We start from the raw sequence: 16,421 nt of genomic DNA, 5'->3' as shown, positions 1-16,421 counted from the left end.
AAGACACAAACCCTCGCTCATAGTTCACGACACAAATCCCTCGCTCCTAGTTCACGACACAAACCCTCGCTCCTAGTTCACGACACAAACCCCTCGCTCCTAGTTCACGACGCAAACCCTCGCTCCTAGTTCACGACGCAAACCCTCGCTCCTAGTTCACGACACAAACCCCTCGCTCCTAGTCCACGACACAAACCCCTCGCTCCTAGTTCACGACACAAACCCCTCGCTCCTAGTTCACGACACAAACCCCTCGCTCGTAGTTCACGACACAAACCCCTCGCTCATAGTTCACGACACAAACCCCTCGCTCATAGTTCACGACACAAACCCTCACTCATAGTTCACGACACAAACCCCTCGCTCGTAGTTCACGACACAAACCCTCGCTCATAGCTCACGACGCAAACCCCTCGCTCATAGTTCACGACACAAACCCCTCGCTCATAGTTCACGACACAAACCCTCGCTCATAGTTCACGACACAAACCCCTCGCTCATAGCTCACGACACAAACCCCTCGCTCGTAGTTCACGACACAAACCCCTCGCTCATAGTTCACGACACAAACCCCTCGCTCATAGTTCACGACACAAACCCCTCGCTCATAGTTCACGACACAAACCCCTCGCTCATAGTTCACGACGCAAACCCCTCGCTCATAGTTCACGACACAAACCCCTCGCTCCTAGTTCACGACACAAACCCCTCGCTCGTAGTTCACGACACAAACCCTCACTCATAGTTCACGACACAAACCCCTCTCTCGTAGTTCACGACACAAACCCCTCGCTCCTAGTTCACGACACTAACCCCTCGCTCATAGTTCACGACACAAACCCCTCGCTCATAGTTCACGACACAAACCCCTCGCTCATAGTTCACGACACAAACCCCTCTCTCGTAGTTCACGACACAAACCCCTCGCTCCTAGTTCACGACACAAACCCCTCGCTCATAGTTCACGACGCAAACCCTCGCTCATAGTTCACGACACAAACCCCTCGCTCTGAGTTCACGACGCAAACCCCTCGCTCGTAGTTCACGACACAAACCCTCGCTCTGAGTTCACGACACAAACCCTCGCTCCTAGTTCACGACACAAACCCCTCGCTCCTAGTTCACGACACAAACCCTCGCTCATAGTTCACGACACAAACCCCTCGCTCCTAGTTCACGACACAAACCCTCGCTCGTAGTTCACGATGCAAACCCTCGCTCATAGTTCACGACGCAAACCCCTCGCTCGTAGTTCACGACACAAACCCCTCGCTCCTAGTTCACGACACAAACCCCTCGCTCCTAGTTCACGACACAAACCCTCGCTCATAGTTCACGACACAAACCCCTCGCTCCTAGTTCACGACACAAACCCTCGCTCTTAGTTCACGACACAAACCCTCGCTCATAGTTCACGACACAAACCCCTCGCTCCTAGTTCACGACACAAACCCCTCGCTCCTAGTTCACGACGCAAACCCTCGCTCATAGTTCACGACACAAACCCTCGCTCAGAGTTCACGACACAAACCCTCGCTCATAGTTCACGACACAAACCCCTCGCTCCTAGTTCACGACGCAAACCCTCGCTCATAGTTCACGACACAAACCCTCGCTCAGAGTTCACGACACAAACCCTCGCTCATAGTTCACGACACAAACCCCTCGCTCGTAGTTCACGACACAAACCCCTCGCTCATAGTTCACGACACAAACCCCTCGCTCCTAGTTCACGACTCAAACCCCTCGCTCCTAGTTCACGACTCAAACCCCTCGCTCCTAGTTCACGACACAAACCCCTCGCTCATAGTTCACGACACAAACCCCTCGCTCCTAGTTCACGACACAAACCCCTCGGTCATAGTTCACGACACAAACCCTCGCTCCTAGTTCACGACACAAACCCTCGCTCCTAGTTCACGACACAAACCCCTCGCTCCTAGTTCACGACACAAACCCCTCGGTCATAGTTCACGACACAAACCCTCGCTCCTAGTTCACGACACAAACCCTCGCTCAAAGCCCACGACACAAACCCTCGCTCGTAGTTCACGACACAAACCCTCGCTCCTAGTTCACGACACAAACCCTCGCTCATAGTTCACGACACAAACCCCTCGCTCAAAGCCCACGACACAAACCCTCGCTCATAGTTCACGACGCAAACCCTCGCTCCTAGTTCACGACACAAACCCTCGCTCCTAGTTCACGACACAAACCCCTCGCTCATAGTTCACGACACAAACCCCTCGCTCCTAGTTCACGACACAAACCCCTCGCTCCTAGTTCACGACACAAACCCTCGCTCGTAGTTCACGACACAATCCCCTCACTCAGTTCACGACACAAACCCCTCGCTCCTAGTTCACGACACAAACCCTCGCTCCTAGTTCATGACGCAAACCCCTCGCTTCGAGTTCACGACACAAACCCCTCGCTCCGAGTTCACGCCGGCCGCGACGTTTTTTGCAATGGTGATCTATACGTGTACGTTCGTGTGTGTCTGTCTGTGTGTGTGTCTGTGTGTGTGTATCTGTCTGTCTGTGTCTGTCTGTGTGTCTATCTGTGTGTCTGTCTGTGTGTGTGTCTGTCTGTGTGTCTGTCTGTGTGTGTGTCTGTGTGTCTTTGTGTCTGTGTGTCTGTGTCTGTGTGTCTGTCTGTGTCTGTGTGTCTCTCTGTGTGTCTGTCTGTGTGTCTGTCTGTGTATCTGACTGTCTTTGTGTGTCTGTGTCTCTCTGTGTGTCTGTGTGTCTGTCTGTGTATCTGACTGTCTGTGTGTGTCTGTGTGTCTGTCCGTGTCTGTCTGTCGCCGCCGCTCCTCAGGCCTGGGCTTCAGCATCGCGGGCGGCATCGGCAACCAGCACATCCCCGGAGACAACGGCATCTACATCACCAAGATCATTGAGGGGGGAGCCGCGCAGAGGGACGGCCGCCTGCAGATCGGCGACCGACTCCTCGCGGTAGCCGGCGTGCACCTAGCCTGGCGCGCTACCGGGGGTTGGGGGGGGGGGGTTGTCATCTTCATGTACACAGACGCGTGCGTCTGTGTACCCGTGTGTGTGTGTCTGTGTAAACCCGCGTGTGTGTGTGTGTAAACCCGTGTGTGTGTGTGTGTGTAAACCCGTGTGTGTGTGTGTGTGTCTGTGTAAACCCGTGTGTCTGTGTAAACCCGTGTGTGTGTGTCTGTGTAAACCCGTGTGTGTGTGTGTGTGTGTGTCTGTGTAAACCCGTGTGTGTGTGTGTCTGTGTAAACCCGCGTGTGTGTGTGTGTAAACCCGTGTGTGTGTGTGTGTGTAAACCCGTGTGTGTGTGTGTGTCTGTGTAAACCCGTGTGTCTGTGTAAACCCGTGTGTGTGTGTCTGTGTAAACCCGTGTGTGTGTGTCTGTGTAAACCCGTGTCTGTGTGTCTGTGTAAACCCGTGTGTGTGTGTCTGTGTAAACCCGTGTGTGTGTGTGTGTGCGTCTGTGTACCCGTGTGTGTGTGTCTGTGTAAACCCGCGTGTGTGTGTGTGTAAACCCGTGTGTGTGTGTGTGTGTAAACCCGTGTGTGTGTGTGTGTGTGTCTGTGTAAACCCGTGTGTCTGTGTAAACCCGTGTGTGTGTGTCTGTGTAAACCCGTGTGTGTGTGTGTCTGTGTAAACCCGTGTCTGTGTGTCTGTGTAAACCCGTGTGTGTGTGTCTGTGTAAACCCGTGTGTGTGTGTGTGTCTGTGTCTGTGTAAACCCGTGTGTGTGTGTCTGTGTAAACCCGTGTGTGTTTGTCTGTGTAAACCCGCGTGTGTGTGTCTGTGTAAACCCGTGTGTGTGTGTCTGTGTAAACCCGTGTGTGTGTGTGTCTGTGTAAACCCGTGTGTGTGTGTGTCTGTGTCTGTGTAAACCCGTGTGTGTGTGCGTCTGTGTACCCGTGTGTGTGTCTGTGTAAACCGCGTGTGTGTCTGAGTAAACCCGTGTGTGTGTGTCTGTGTAAACCCGTGTGTGTGTCTGTGTAAACCCGTGTGTGTGTGTCTGTGTAAACCCGTGTGTGTGTGTCTGTGTAAACCCGTGTGTGTGTGCGTTTGTGTAAACCCGTGTGTGTGTGTCTGTGTAAACCCGTGTGTGTGTGTCTGTGTAAACCCGTGTGTGTGTGCGTCTGTGTACCCGTGTGTGTGTCTGTGTAAACCGCGTGTGTGTCTGAGTAAACCCGTGTGTGTGTGTCTGTGTAAACCCGTGTGTGTATGTCTGTGTAAACCCGTGTGTGTGTGTGTCTGTGTAAACCCGTGTGTGTGTGTGTCTGTGTAAACCTGTGTGTGTGTGTGTCTGTGTAAACCCGTGTGTGTGTGTGTCTGTGTAAACCCGTATGTGTGTGTCTGTGTAAACCCGTGTGTGTGTGTCTGTGTAAACCCACGTGTCTGTGTGTCTGTGTAAACCCGTGTCTGTGTGTCTGTGTAAACCCGTGTGTGTGTCTGTGTAAACCCGTGTGTGTGTGTCTGTGTAAACCCGTGTCTGTGTGTCTGTGTAAACCCGTGTGTGTGTCTGTGTAAACCGTGTGTGTGTGTCTGTGTAAACCCATGTGTCTGTGTAAACCCGTGTGTCTGTGTGTCTGTGTAAACCCGTGTGTGTGTGTGTCTGTGTAAACCCGTGTGTGTGTGTGTCTGTGTAAACCCGTGTGTGTGTGTCTGTGTAAACCCGTGTGTGTGTGTCTGTGTAAACCCACGTGTCTGTGTGTCTGTGTAAACCCGTGTGTGTGTGTCTGTGTAAACCCATGTGTGTGTCTGTGTAAACCCATGTGTGTGTCTGTGTAAATCCGTGTGTGTGTGTCTGTGTAAACCCGTGTGTGTGTCTGTGTAAACCCGTGTGTGTGTCTGTGTAAACCCGTGTGTGTGTGTCTGTGTAAACCCACGTGTCTGTGTGTCTGTGTAAACCCGTGTCTGTGTGTCTGTGTAAACCCGTGTGTGTGTCTGTGTAAACCCGTGTGTGTGTGTCTGTGTAAACCCGTGTCTGTGTGTCTGTGTAAACCCGTGTGTGTGTCTGTGTAAACCGTGTGTGTGTGTCTGTGTAAACCCATGTGTCTGTGTAAACCCGTGTGTCTGTGTGTCTGTGTAAACCCGTGTGTGTGTGTGTCTGTGTAAACCCGTGTGTGTGTGTGTCTGTGTAAACCCGTGTGTGTGTGTCTGTGTAAACCCGTGTGTGTGTGTCTGTGTAAACCCACGTGTCTGTGTGTCTGTGTAAACCCGTGTGTGTGTGTCTGTGTAAACCCATGTGTGTGTCTGTGTAAACCCATGTGTGTGTCTGTGTAAATCCGTGTGTGTGTGTCTGTGTAAACCCGTGTGTGTGTCTGTGTAAACCCGTGTGTGTGTCTGTGTAAACCCGTGTGTGTGTCTGTGTAAACCCGCGTGTGTGTGTGTCTGTGTAAACCCGCGTGTGTGTGTGTCTGTGTAAACCCATGTGTGTGTAAACCCGTGTGTGTGTGTCTGTGTAAACCCGCGTGTCTGTGTGTCTGTGTAAACCCGTGTCTGTGTGTGTCTGTGTAAACCCGTGTGTGTGTGTGTCTGTGTAAACCGCGTGTGTGTGTGTCTGTGTAAACCCGCGTGTGTGTCTGAGTAAACCCGTGTGTGTGTGTGTCTGTGTAAACCCGTGTGTGTGTGTCTGTGTAAACCCGTGTGTGTGTGTGTCTGTGTAAACCCGTGTGTGTGTGTGTCTGTGTAAACCCGTGTGTGTGTGTGTCTGTGTAAACCCGTGTGTGTGTGTCTGTGTAAACCCGTGTGTGTGTGTGTGTGTCTGTGTAAACCCGTGTGTGTGTGTGTCTGTGTAAACCCACGTGTCTGTGTAAACCCGTGTCTGTGTGTCTGTGTAAACCCGTGTGTGTGTCTGTGTAAACCCGTGTATGTGTGTCTGTGTAAACCCGTGTATGTGTGTCTGTGTAAACCCGTGTATGTGTGTCTGTGTAAACCCGTGTCTGTGTGTCTGTGTAAACCCGTGTGTGTGTCTGTGTAAACCCGTGTGTGTGTCTGTGTAAACCGTGTGTGTGTGTGTGTGTCTGTGTAAACCCGTGTGTGTGTGTGTGTCTGTGTAAACCCGTGTGTGTGTGTGTGTGTCTGTGTAAACCCGTGTGTGTGTGTGTGTCTGTGTAAACCCGTGTGTGTGTGTCTGTGTAAACCCACGTGTCTGTTTGTCTGTGTAAACCCATGTGTGTGTCTGTGGAAACCCGTGTGTGTGTGTCTGTGTAAACCCGTGTGTGTATCTGTGTAAACCCGTGTCTGTGTAAACCCGTGTCTGTGTAAACCCGTGTGTGTGTCTGTGTAAACCCGTGTGTGTGTCTGTGTAAACCCGCGTGTGTGTGTGTCTGTGTAAACCCGCGTGTGTGTGTCTGTGTAAACCCATGTGTGTGTAAACCCGTGTGTGTGTGTCTGTGTAAACCCGCGTGTCTGTGTGTCTGTGTAAACCCGTGTCTGTGTGTGTCTGTGTAAACCCGTGTGTGTGTGTGTCTGTGTAAACCCGTGTGTGTGTGTCTGTGTAAACCCGCGTGTCTGTGTGTCTGTGTAAACCCGCGTGTGTGTGTGTAAACCCGTGTGTGTGTGTCTGTGTAAACCCGCGTGTCTGTGTGTCTGTGTAAACCCGTGTGTGTGTGTGTCTGTGTAAACCCGCGCGTGTGTGTGTCTGTAAACCCGTGTGTGTGTCTGTGTAAACCCGTGTGTGTGTGTGTGTCTCTGTAAACCCGTGTGTGTGTGTGTGTCTGTGTAAACCCGTGTGTGTGTGTCTGTGTAAACCCGTGTGTGTGTGTCTGTGTAAACCCACGTGTGTGTGTCTGTGTAAACCCGTGTGTGTGTGTGTCTGTGTAAACCCGTGTGTGTGTGTCTGTGTAAACCCGCGTGTGTGTGGGTCTGTGTAAACCCGTGTCTGTGTGTCTGTGTAAACCCGTGTCTGTGTAAACCCACGTGTGTCTGTGTGTGTGTGAGGAGCGGTGGTGTAGCGGTTAGCGCGCTGCGCTATGAACCTGGCGACCCGGGTTCGATTCCCGCTCACGGCCAACACCAGTGCCGATTATCTGAATTGGTGCTGGGCCTCCCCTAGGTCGACTCGGCCTCAAATGAGTACCTGGCGCAGTGTTTAGTGAACATCGCCACTGGGGAGACAAAGGCGGTCGGGCGTGGTGCTGGCCACCCACCCCCTCGTGTACCGTTCTGACCTTCATAGGTGCTCGCTAACAGCACTTGCCCCTACAATCTGTTAAGCCTATATGTGGGTTCTTTGTATTTTGCGTGTATCTCTGTCTTTGTGCATGTGTGTGCGCGTGTGTGCGCGTGTGTGCGAGTGTGTGTGCGTGCGAGTGTGTGTTTCCGAGTGTGTGTGTGTACCCATGCGTGTGTGTGTACCTGTGTGTATGTGTGTACCCGTGCGTGTGTGTGTACCTGTGTGTGCATGTGTGTGTACCCGTGTTTCTTACTATGTCTCTCACTGTGTGTCTCACTGTGTGTGTGTCTCACTGTGTGTGTGTGTCTCACTGTGTGCCTCACTGTGTGTGTGTATATATATACTTTTATCTTACTGTCTGTACCGGTGTAACCGTGTGTCTCACTGCGTGTACCCGTGTGTGTACCGTGTGTGTGTGTGTACCGTGTGTGTGTACCGTGCATGTGTACCGTACGTGTGTGTGTACCGTGTGCGTGTGTGTGTGTTCGGTGCGTGTGTGTGTGTACCGTGTGTGTATGTGTGTGTACCATGTGCGTGTGTGTACCGTGTGCGTGTTCGGTGCGTGTGTGTGTGTATGTGTGTGTACCGTGTGCGTGTGTGTGCGTGCGTGTGCGTGCGGTGCATGCGTGTGTGTGCGTGCGGTGCGTGTGTGTGTGTACCGTGTGTGTGCACTGTGTGCGTGTGTGTTCGATGCATTTGTGTGTGCACCGTGTGTGTGCGGTGTGTGTGTGTGTGTACTCTGCGTGTGTGTGCGGTGCGTGTGTGTGTGTGTGTACTCTGCGTGTGTGTGTGTTGGGTGCGTGTGTGTATACCGTGTGCGGTGCGTGTGTGCGTGCGTGTGCGTGCGGTGCGTGCGTGGGTGCGTGTGTCTGTGTGCGTACGTGCGTGCGGTGCGTGCAGGTGAACATGATGTGCCTGGAGGAGGTGACGCACGAGGACGCTGTGCAGGCCCTGAAGAGCACGGCGGACGTTGTCTACCTCAAGCTGGCTAAGCCCACGAGCAGCGTCTACATGGCGGACGCCTTCGCCCCGCCTGACGTCACGGGGGGAGCGGGAGGATTGGGCGGCATGGGAGATGAAGGAGGTGGGTGTGGGTGTCTTTGGGTCTCTGTGTGAGTCTGTGGGTCGCTGTGTGAGTTTGTGGGTCTCTGTGTGAGTCTGTGGGTATCTTTGGGTCTCTGTGTGAGTCTATGGGTCTCTGTGTGAGTCTGTGGGTCTCTGTGTGAGTCTGTGGGTGTCTGGATCTCTGTGTGAATCTGTGGGTCTCTGTGGGTCTCTGTGTGAGTGTGTGGGTCGCTGTGTGAGTTTGTGGGTCTCTGTGTGAGTCTATGGGTCTCTGTGTGAGTCTGTGGGTCTCTGTGTGAGTCTGTGGGTCTCTGTGTGAGCCTGTGGGTCTCTGTGTGAGTCTGGGGTCTCTGTGTGAGTCTGGGGGTCTCTGTGTGAGTCTGTGGGTGTCTGTGTGAGTCTGTGGCTGTCTATGGGTCTCTGTGAGAGTCTGCGGAACTCTGTGTGAGTCTGGGGGTCTCTGTGTAAGTTTGTGGGTGTCTGTGTGAGTCTGGGGGTCTCTGTGGGTCTCTGTGTAAGTCTGTGTGAATCTGTAGGCCTCTGCGAGTCTCTGGGGTGGTCTGTGGGTCTCTATGTGAGTCGATGAGCCTCTGTGTGAGTCTGGATCTCTGTGAGTCTGTGGCTAGCTGTAACTCTGTGGGTCTGTGTGAGTCTGTGGGTGTCTGTGTGAGTCTGTGGATGTCTGTGTGAGTCTGGGGGTGTCTGTGTGAGTCTGTGGGTCTCTGTGTGAGTCTGTGGATTTCTGTGTGAGTCTGTGGGTCTCTGTGTGAGTCTGTGGATGTCTGTGGGTCTCTGTGTGAGTCTGGGGGTGTCTGTGTGAGTCTGTGGATTTCTGTGAGTCTGTGGCTAGCTGTAACTCTGTGGGTCTCTGTGTGAGTCTGGGGGTGTCTGTGTGAGTCTGTGGGTCTCTGTGTGAGTCTGGGGTGTCTCTGTGAGTCTGTGGATTTCTGTGAGTCTGTGGCTAGCTGTAACTCTGTGGGTCTCTGTGTGAGTCTGTGGGTGTCTGTGTGAGTCTGTGGGTCTCTGTGTGAGTCTGAGGGTGTCTGTGTGAGTCTGTGGGTCTCTGGGCGAGTCTGTGGGTGTCTTGTGTGAGTCTGTGGGTCTCTGTGTGAGTCTGTGGGTCTCTGGGTGAGTCTGTGGATCTCTGTGTGAGTCTGTGGGTCTCTGTGTGAGTCTGTGGGTCTCTGTGTGTGGGTTTGTGGGTCTCTGCGTGAGTCTGTGGGTCTCTGTGTGTGAGTCTGTGGGTCTTTGTGTGAGTCTGTGGGTCTCTGTGTGAGTCTGTGGGTCTCTGTGTGAGTCTGTGGGTCTCTGTGTGAGTCTGGGGGTGTCTGTGTGAGTCTGTGAGTCTCTGTGTGAGTCTGTGGGTCTGTGTGAGTCTGTGGGTCTCTGGGTGAGTCTGTGGGTGTCTGTGTGAGTCTGTGGGTCTCTGGGCGAGTCTGTGGGTGTCTGTGGGTCTCTGTGTGAGTCTGTGAGTCTCTGTGTGAGTCTGTGGGTCTCTGTGTGAGTCTGTGGGTCTCTGTGTGAGTCTGTGGATCTCTGTGAGTCTGTGAATGTCTGGGTGAGTCTGTGGGTGTCTGCGTGAGTCTGTGGGTCTCTGCGTGAGTCTGTGGGTGTCTGTGTATGCTGAGTATGGGGGCAGAGTTGACTCGGTGTCTCTACGCGAGTCTGTGCCTCTCCACGTGCGTGTGTACGTTGAACTTCTTTCGCACCGTACGTAGCCGACCGCGCCATGGCGAGCGACGTTCGGAACCAGCTGACCACACGCTCACCCTGCTGCTGCTCCCCCTCCTTCCCCCCTCCCTCCTCCTCCCCCCTCCTCCCTCGGTGTCCCCCTCCACAGCCTACCAGTCCCTGATGGACAACACGGTGATGGGTCCCAGCGGGTATCTCCCTGCGTCGCCCTCTCGCTACTCGCCCGTGCCCAAGCAGATGGCGTGCGACGACGACATGCCGAGGTACGGCCTCCACGTGGTGGCGGCGTTGGTGGTGGCGGCGCTGGTGGTGGTGGTGGTGGCGCTGGTGGTGGCGGTGGTGGCGGCGTTGGTAGTGGTGGTGGTGGCGTTGGTGGTGGTGGCAGTGGTGGCGGCGTTGGTGGTGGTGGCGGCGGCATTGGTGGTGGTGGCGGCGGCAGCGTTGGTGGTGGTGGTGGTGGCGTTGGTAGTGGTGGCATTGGTAGTGGTGATGGCGTTGGTGGTGGTGGTGGTGGCGGCGGTGGCGGCGGCGGCGTTGGTAGTGGTGGCATTGGTAGTGGTGGTGGCGTTGGTGGTGGTGGTGGTGGTGGCAGTGGTTAGTGCGAAGCCGCGAGTTCGATTCTCACTCACGAGTGATGATTATGTGAACCGGTCCTGGGCTTCCTCCCCTAGGTTGACTCAAAATGAATGAGTACCTGGTGCAGGGTGTAAACATCGCCATTAAGGAGACAAAGGCGGCTGGGCGTGGTGCTGGCCACCCACCCCCTTGTGAGCCATGCTTGCTATATAATAGGTGCTCGCTAAGAGCACTTGTCCCCAACGGTCTGTTAAGGGTACACAGGGGATCTTTGTCTGCATGTGCCAGGGTCCTTTGCTAGATCGTGCTGCACAGTGCTGCGTCTATGGGCAGTGCTGAGTCTATGGTGCAGTGCTGAGTCTACGGTGCAGTGTTGAGTCTACGGTGCAGTGTTGAGTCTATGGGCAGTGTTGAGTCTATGGTGCAGTGTTGAGTCTACGGTGCAGTGTTGAGTCTACGGTGCAGTGTTGAGTCTATGGTGCAGTGTTGAATCTCTGGTGCAGTGTTGAGTCTATGGTGCAGTGTTGAGTCTGTGGTGCAGTGTTGAGTCTATGGTGCAGTGTTGAGTTTGTGGTGCAGTGTTGAGTCTATGGTGCAATGTTGAATCTACGGTGCAGTGTTGAGTCTATGGGCAGTTTTGAGTCTATGGTGCAGTGTTGAGTCTATGGGCAGTGTTGAGTCTATGGTGCAGTGTTGAGTCTCTGGTGCAGTGTTGAGTCTATGGTCCAGTGCTCAACAGGCTCACTGGGGGGGGCGGTGGGGCTTGTTGTGTCCACGTCGCCAGGGACCTGCGCAAGGTGGTGCTGCACAAGGGCTCCACGGGGCTGGGCTTCAACATCGTGGGGGGCTGGGCTTCAACATCGTGGGGGGCGAGGACGGCGAGGGGATCTTCATCTCCTTCATCCTGGCGGGGGGCCCTGCCGACCTGAGCGGGGAGCTGCGGCGCGGGGACCAGATTGTGTCGGTGAGCACGGGGACACTCGTGTGTACGTGTGTGGGTGTACGTGTGTGTCTGTGTGTGTGCGTATGTGTGTGTGTGTACGTGTGTGTGTACGTGCGTGTGTGTACGTGCATGTGTGTACGTGCGTGAGTGTACGTGTGTGGGTGTACGTGTGTCTGTATGTATGTGAGTGTACTTGTGTGTCTGTACGTGAGTGTGTGTCTGTACGTGAGTGTGTACGTGTGTGTCTGTATGTGAGTGTGTACGTGTGTGTCTGTACGTGTGTGTCTGTATGTATGTGAGTGTGTACGTGTGTGTCTGTACGTGTGTGTCTGTATGTATGTGAGTGTGTACGTGTGTGACTGTATGTATGTGAGTGTGTACGTGTGTGTCTGTATGTATGTGAGTGTACGTGTGTGTCTGTATGTATGTGAGTGTACGTGTGTGTCTGTACGTGTGAGTGTGTACGTGTGTGTCTGTATGTGAGTGTGTACGTGTGTGTATGTATGTGTGTGTCTGTACGTGTGTGTATGTATGTGAGTGTGTACGTGTGTGTCTGTATGTATGTGAGTGTACGTGTGTGTCTGTACGTGTGTGTCTGTATGTATGTGAGCGTGTACGTGTGTGTCTGTACGTGTGTGTCTGTATGTATGTGAGCGTGTACGTGTGTGTCTGTACATGTGTGTCTGTACGTGTGTGTATGTATGTGAGCGTGTACGTGTGTGTCTGCATGTATGTGAGTGTACGTGTGTGTCTGTACGTGTGTGTCTGTATGTATGTGAGTGTGTACGTGTGTGTCTGTGCATGTAAGTGTGTGTTTAAACATTGCCACTGGGGAGACAAAGGCGGCCGGGCGTGGTGCTGGCCACCCACCCCCTCCTGTGCCGTGCCGGTCTTCATAGGTGCTCGCTAAGAGCACTTGCCCCTACAGTCTGTTAAGGCTATACGGGGATCTTTGTCTTTTCTGTTCCTCACTGAACATTTCCAGTGCTGTTTGAAGCCTCAACCACAACTGGTGCCTTGACTTGCACCCCCTCCCTCCCTCCCTCCTTCCCTCCCATCCCTCCCTCCCTCCTTCCCTCCCTCCCTCTCTCCCATCCCTCCCTCCCTCTCCCCCTCCCTCTCTCCCCTCCTTCCCTCTCTCCCTCCCTCCCTCCCTCCCTCCCATCCCTCCCTCCCTCTCTCCCTCCTCTCCCTCCCTCTCTCCCTCCCTCCCTCTCTCCCTCCCTCTCTCCCTCCCCTCCCTCCCTCCCTCCCTCCCTCCCTCCCTCCCTCCCATCCCTCCCCTCCCTCCCTCCCCTCCCTCCCTCCCTCCCATCCCTCTCTCCCATCCCTCGTTCCCTCCCTCCTTCCCTCCCTCCCCTCCCTCCCCTCCCTCCCTCTCTTCCTCCTTCACTCCCTCCCTTAAGTCCCTCCCATCTCCCCCATCCCTCTGCTGTCTCTCCTCTTCCACCCCCTCCCTGCCTCCCTCCCATCTCTCCCTCCCTTCCCTTCTATCCCTACTCCTCCCCCCTCCCTCTCATCCTTCCCATCTCTTCCATTCCCGCTCCCTCCCATCCCTCCCATCCCTGCTATCTCCCTCTCCCTCTCCACCCCGCCCCCCCCCCCAGGTGAATGGGGTTGACCTGCGGGGTGCTACCCATGAGCAGGCGGCTGCAGCGCTGAAGGGCGCTGGGCAGGTGGTGACCATCATCGCGCAGTACAAGCCAGAGGGTGAGCAGCAGCACTGGGAGCAGTAGTAGTATCGGTATTAGTAGCAGTAGTAGTAGTATCAGTAGCAGTAGTAGCAGTAGTAGTAGTATCAGTAGTAGTAGTAGCAGTAGTAGCAGCAGTAGTAGCAGCAGTAGTAGTAGCAGTAGTTGTAGTGTCAGTAGTAGTAGCAGCAGTAGTAGCAGCAGTAGTAGTAGCAGTAGTTGTAGTATCAGTAGTAGTAGCAGCAGCACTGGTAGTAGTAGTAACAGTAGTAGTAGTAGCAGCTGCAGTAGTAGTAGCAGTAGTAGCAGCAGTAGTATCAGTAGTAGCAGCAGTAGTAGTAGCAGCAGTAGTGTCAGCAGTAGTAGTAGCAGCAGTACCAGTATCAGTACCAGTCGTAGCACTAGTAGCACTGGCTGTACTACCAGTAGTATCAGTAGTAGTACTACCAGTAGTAGTATCAGTAGTAGTGCTACCGGTAGTAGTACTACCAGTAGCAGTATTAGTAGTAGTACTACCGATAGTAGTACTACCAGTATTATTATTATTAGTAGTAGTACTACCGTTAGTAGTACTACCATTAGTATTATCGGTAGTAGTACTACCAGTAGTAGTATCAGCAGCAGTAGCAGCAGCACTTGCGGTACCACTCATCTGGTGACGCAAAAACAGTTTGAAAGTGGAAATGCCGTATCTCTGTGTGTCTCTCTATCTCTCTTTGTATCTCTCTGCACCTCGCTGGGTCTCTACGCATCTCTGCACGCACCTCTGCACGCACCTGTACGCACCTCTGCCCGCCTCGCTGCTACGCGGCATCTCCGCGCGTGTCCCCGTCACCCCGCCAGAGTACAGCCACTTCGAGGCGAAGATCCACGACCTTCGAGAGCAGATGATGAACAGCAGCCTCAGCACCGGCTCTGGGTCGCTCAAGACCAGCCAGAAACGCTCCCTCTACGTCCGGTAAGAGGAGGGAACCCCCCCCCCCCTCCCTGACCATCCCCTCCCCTGCCTTAGGCGCGAACCCACGACCTCCTGCGTACCAGGCGAGGTAGTTAACATCTCCTAGCCACCGTGATGATGATGAGAGAGACGCAGACTCCAAACATACAGTAACAGCAGGCATCGTCAGGGTCGGGATCGAACCCACGACCTCCTGTAGACCATGCGAGGTAGTCAACATCTCCTAGCCACCGTGATGATGATGAGAGAGAGAGACGCGCAGACTTCAAATATGCAGCAGCAGACATCGTCAGGGTCGGGATCGAACCCACGACCTCCTGTGTACCAGGCGAGGTAGTCAACATCTCCTAGCCACCGTGATGATGAGAGAGAGAGAGACGCAGACTCCACATATACAGCAGCAGCAGGCGTCATCAGGGTCAGGGATCAAACCCACGACCTCCTGCATACCAGGCGAGGTAGTCAACATCTCCTAGCCACCGTGATGATGATGAGAGAGAGAGACGCAGACTCCAAATATACAGCAGCAGCAGCAGGTCGTCATCAGGGTCAGGGATCAAACCCACGACCCCCTGCGTACCAGGCGAGGTAGTTAACATCTCCTAGCCACCGTGATGATGATGATAATGAGAGAAAGACACGCAGACTCCAAATATACAACAGCAGCAGCAGGTCGTCATCAGGGTCAGGGATCAAACCCACGACCTCCTGCGTACCAGGCGAGGTAGTTAACATCTCCTAGCCACCGTGATGATGATGATGAGAGAGACACGCAGACTCCAAATATACAGCAGCAGCAGCAGCAGGCGTCATCGGGGTCAGGGATCAAACCCACGACCTCCTGCGTACCAGGCGAGGTAGTTAACATCTCCTAGCCACCGTGATGATGATGATGAGAGAGACACGCAGACTCCAAATATACAGCAGCAGCAGCAGCAGGCGTCATCGGGGTCAGGGATCAAACCCACGACCTCCTGCGTACCAGGCGAGGTAGTTAACATCTCCTAGCCACCGTGATGATGATGATGAGAGAGACACGCAGACTCCAAATATACAGCAGCAGCAGCAGCAGGCGTCATCGGGGTAAGGGATCAAACCCACGACCTCCTGCGTACCAGGCGAGGTAGTTTTAACGTCTCTTTAAATTGCAACTCGCTCCTCTACGGGGGACGTCCGTCGATAAAAAAGCATGACCAGGCTGCAAGCGCGTGCAACATTGTTCGCCTCGGTTATTGCACCGCCACCGTGACGCGGACGTCTCCTGCCACGCCAGGGCGCTGTTTGACTACGACCGCTCCAAAGACAGCGGCCTGCCCAGCCAGGGCCTGAGCTTCCGCTTCGGCGACATCCTCCACGTGCTCAACGCCTCGGACGACGAGTGGTGGCAGGCGCGGCGCGTCACGGCCGAGGGGGAGAGCGACAGCATCGGGGTGGTGCCCAGCAAGCGCCGGTCAGCGCGCGGGCACGGGCACGGCGGGCACGGGCACACGCACGCACGCGCACGGCCATACACGCACACACGTGGGTTGGCTGACTGAGATGTACGTCAGCACCCGTGCCCGCTACTGTGCCGTCTACGCACACGCACACACACGTGCACACAAACGTGCACACGATACACACGTGCACACACTTCACATGCACACGCACACACGCACGTGCACACACAGATACACACACGCACACACACGCACGTGCACACACAGATACACACGCGCACACACACACACACACGCACACACACGTGCACACACAGATACACACACGCACACACACACACACACGTGCACACACATAGACACACACTTCACACGCACACACACGTGCACACACGTGCACACAGATACACACATACACACACACAGATACACGTACACACACATACGTGCACACACAGGTACACGCGCACGTGCACACACGAGCGCACACTCGAACCCCGTCTCCTCCCCCCGCGGTCTGCCGCCCCCTCCCCCCCCCCCCCCGCGTGTCGCAGCGTGGAGCGGAAGGAGCGAGCGCGGCTTAAGACGGTGAAGTTCAACTCCAAGTCGGACACGAGAGGGGTGATTGCCACAGCGTCGCCATCACCATCACCGCGATTGCCATCGCCGTCACCGTGATTATCGCCGTCGTCATCATCATCATCATCGCCGCCATCATCATCGTCACCATCATCGCGGGGTGTGTGTGGGTGCGTGTTTGCGGGGTGTGTGTGTGGTAGGGCTGAACGATTAATCGATTTCAAATCGAAATCGCAATTTGGAACAACGCCGTTAACAAATCGCAAAGGGCTGCGATTTTTTTTTCTGCGATTTGAAAAGTCCCATTGC

At 54.5% G+C, this 16,421-nt stretch overlaps 1 pseudogene; it reads left to right on the top strand.

Annotated features, from left to right (window-relative positions):
- The window catches only part of LOC116956764 (disks large homolog 4-like), a 57,499-nt pseudogene that overhangs the window by 21,695 nt on the left and 19,383 nt on the right, over window positions 1–16,421 (top strand).

The sequence above is a fragment of the Petromyzon marinus genome, chromosome 67, assembly GCF_048934315.1.
Source record: "Petromyzon marinus isolate PM22_M1 ecotype Great Lakes invasive population chromosome 67, UKy_Petmar_22M1.pri1.0, whole genome shotgun sequence".
NCBI classification, from domain to species: Eukaryota; Metazoa; Chordata; class Hyperoartia; order Petromyzontiformes; family Petromyzontidae; genus Petromyzon; species Petromyzon marinus.
This window is presented reverse-complemented; position numbering and strand designations above follow the sequence as displayed.